Below are 3,868 nucleotides of genomic sequence, written 5' to 3'. Positions count from 1 at the left end.
AGTGGAAGAAAATCATGTTCTGAAACGAAAAATTGCGGAGTCTGGCGGTAAAAATAAGAATTTTCTCGAGGCCTGTGAATTGCGACATGTATGATAAACGTGTCTCTGACGTAGCGACGTCCACCTGGTATCAACTGCACCACGCCCATGGCTGCAATCGGTGAAATCAAACATGGCGCTTTTACGGCCAAAAGGAAATAATGTTCACGAAACAGTCTCATGTACAAAGGACCCTGTAAAACGGAGGACAGAAACAAAAATAGCACGGTTAAACTCTGAAGCGGGTAGAGCCAGCACACCACACCAAACGCTGGGATGCTGTATAAGTAGTATAGTAGATCGGCCTGGGTGTGCCTGGGGCTCTTATGGGCGGGGTGGTGAGGTGCCTGAAAACCGGGGGTGATGATGGTACCCTTCTTGACCCCCCTATCGCTGGCACATCGCCATTGGTTCTTATGGGTGCGGTCGCATGTCGTACTTTCAGGTATAGGCATCTCTCGCACATCGCATTGAAAACTCGTGGTGGCACTATAGAGTATGACTGGAGTGACGACTCGATTGTTCCCCCATTGTTAGCCGGTAGAATGGTCACGGTCAGATGGCTGCACCCAAAACAGGATCGCTCAGTGCTTGTTTCTATGGCGTTAGAGGCGATTCGTCGTGTATTTCTTGAAGCTGCGTCGGATTTAGTTAGACAGTTCAACATTTAGGTAGCGGTGGCGAGTCGTTATGACTAGTGAATAATACCGTGTAGCCTCTGTTATAGTTTTCGCCAGAATTAGATCATACTTCGTCACGCATAGAGTCGGTATCATGGCTGATTCGGCCGCATCACTTTGGCCTTTGGGGATGGCTGGGAGGGATTAACTGAAATGGAAATTGAAGAATGTTTCGAAGGACTCAATAACTGGAAAGGTGTGTTTTGTGAGGAATGCGAAGCATCCTTTCCTACTGTGAAAGCTTTGAAGAAACATTACAAAAATCATAAAGTTCTCGCTAGTAATTGGAATATATCTGATGCTGTAATTGCTGTTTTAAAGAGGTTTTGTGTAAATAGCAAAAAATACTTTGAATGCGCCCCATCATTCGAGGAACTAGACATGACCAAAGCTGTTCCATTGGTGGAAAAACTCCATTCTGAATATTGTAAACTTGGTGTTGACGGATTTTATCAACATTATTCTAATATCTGCCATTAACCTCAGAAGTTTTTGGGTTTGCCACAATTGCCAGCTTCAGCCTTACTTTTGAAGATTTTTGATTCTCTCGTCTGCGGTAAAGAACAGCATCCAATCACATAGATTGGAGGAGTCAACAGCTAGGAATCTGGTAAGTAAATAGCCTATACTTTGCCTTTCCATGGAAAAACTTTGACGTGTTTTTAGACATACTTGAATATATTGGTGGAGTGCTTTTGGGAGCCATTTCTAAGCAAGCCAACGAAGCAATTGCCACCTGCCTAGCAACTGCAGCGCCATCGGGAAACCTCATTAAAGTGATGCAGAAGAAAGACGGTGGATTGAAGAGCCCGTCTGAACAGTTTCATGGCATGGTTCTCCGCTTATATGTTATCCACAGTAAAGAAATGACAAATCCCATGAAAAAGATATTTTTTTTCAGGGTACTTGAGGCAATTCAATGTGATCCATTCTATAACAAATTGATTCATACTGTATCACTTCAATCTGGTTCAGACGTAAATGAGGTTGAGGATGTCATGGACAAGGCAATGAAACACTTGAATAACATCTGTTCTCACAATTTTGCGAAGTTTGCATTGCATGAGAAGCAGAAAAAGTCTTCCACATTTTCCAAATGTTTGCGAGATAGCTTGAAAAAAGCAGGGGTGTCAAAGATACGGCCCGCCAGACGATTTCATCCGGCCCGCGAAGCAATTCTGAGTAGAGTGAAATATTCTTATATTTTCCAGCATATCTGTTACAAATGTTGAGATTTTTGGCAGGAATTACTTCCATGTTCATAGGTCCCATTATAACCCCCCCTCGACTATATGTGGCTCCACTCTAGTTACCACTAGTAACAAGTCGGTGAAATTTACATCCAATTTCAAGAAGGCCAAAAGTGAACACTAAGTTCAGAGTTCTATACAAATATGAACCAAGAACATGGTCAAGCTGACAATTCGGCTTTTGAATGGTGTAATGGAATCAGTATCTTTCAGAGTCCTAACACAAGATGTTCTGGAAGCACCATTTGGATCTTTGATAACTTCAGTTGACAGTCATTAATATTATTCACGAATGTTAACCTGAATTAATGATTGCCTTTTTAACTGCGGTCTTCGATGAGATACAGCAGGAATCCAGATATTAGCCAAGTCAGTTACTCAGTAAATGCCTTATACCAGCGTAAGGCTATAAAGAGAGGGAAGGGTGCCGATACAACATATGCCTATGGTGATAAAAAGTCTGCCAGGAACCCATGACTAAGAAAAGATGCAGCAAATGAAGCTAATGTAGTTTCCGGTAGTGTTAGTATGGTCGTTTTTTCTCTCTGTGGAAAATGCTGCCTATCCACATTTAGATTCCCTACCTAAAAAAGGAAACCAATGCGTTGGTCGAAACCTTGACGTGGTGCATTGGCTTTCTACTAATGTCGACCAGAAGAGGTTTTCCAAGCGAATTCCAGGTTATTCTTGTATTTTTGGTAATGCCAACGAGTTCCATTCAAGTGCGATTTTGCATACTTCCAAGGAGTAAGCTCTGACTATTGTGAATCGAGATCAAGCAGAACATTAACATTACACGAGGCTCTGGTTCTAGTCATCCTTAAGTTTCTGTGGTTATCGAACAGGCATACAAGACTATTGCGATGTTATTTGTTATATTCATACTTGAATTTCTGCAGTTAATATAGGACATATTTTCAATCAAAGATATTGTGAACTGCATATCGATATAGTTCAAGATCTTTCCTCTTGTTCACTTTGTAGTATTCTTCGGTCGTCCTTTCCATGAATTCATCTCACACTAGCCAATGCACACGAACCATATGTTCTATATACCTTCTGTCATTATATTTATATACGTAGCAAACTCTGTAAAGGATCAAAGCCAGAATATCACATAAATCTCGTGAGAAATGTAACATAGGTTACACGGTAATATTCACTAATCATAACGACTCGCCACCGCTACCTAAATGTTGAACTGTCCAACTAAATCCGACGCAACTTCAAGAAATACACGACGAATCGCCTTGAACGCCATAGAAACAAGCACTGAGCGATAGTGTTTTGGGTGCAGCCATCTGACCGTGACCATTCTGCCGGCTAACAATGGGAGAACAATCGAGTCGTCACTCCAGTCATACTCTATAGTGGCACATCGTACTTTTAGGTATAGGCATCTGTCGCACGTCGTACTTTCGCGTATAGGCTGCGGCGATGATGTGTCTGTCATGTATTCTTACGCGATCTCTGGCACATCGCCATTGGTTCTAATGGGTGCGTCGGCATATCGTACTTCTAGACATCTTTCGACCGGTGTTGAATATGTATCAGGTATGGCAAATAGTCACATGATTGGTACTTAGTTATTGTCTATATCGCAAATTATTATATATGACCAATTTGAAGTAATCCTAACGTTTACGGTGAGTGCGACAATGATATATCGTTATTCTTATGGGTGCGGCGATGATACCACTCTTTGATGGCAGGATCAGGGAAATCGGCTTCACTTTTATGTATAGCCTCGGTAAGTAGCTGGACACACATAATCCATTGTCGCTGCATCCGTCCGTTTAAATCAAACTTCAGTCCAATTTAACACGAATCCACGAAAATGAGACACAGTAACGCCGTACAAAGAAGACGATGATTTTGATACACATTAATAAACAGATT

At 41.7% G+C, this 3,868-nt stretch overlaps 1 long non-coding RNA gene across 1 annotated transcript; it reads left to right on the top strand.

Moving 5' to 3' along the window:
- The first annotated feature begins 655 nt into the window (after positions 1–655).
- On the top strand, positions 656–3,340 carry LOC145451034 (uncharacterized). The gene is made up of 3 exons (XR_013918676.1): positions 656–915; positions 1,254–1,329; positions 1,386–3,340. It is a non-coding gene; the product is annotated as an uncharacterized LOC145451034 (long non-coding RNA).
- The last annotated feature ends 528 nt before the right edge of the window (positions 3,341–3,868 follow it).

The sequence above is a fragment of the Botryllus schlosseri genome, chromosome 11, assembly GCF_051294905.1.
Source record: "Botryllus schlosseri isolate E-star chromosome 11, Bs_hap1, whole genome shotgun sequence".
NCBI lineage: Eukaryota > Metazoa > Chordata > Ascidiacea > Stolidobranchia > Styelidae > Botryllus > Botryllus schlosseri.
Note: the sequence above shows the minus strand (reverse complement) of the source record. Positions and strands in the feature narration are given on the sequence as shown.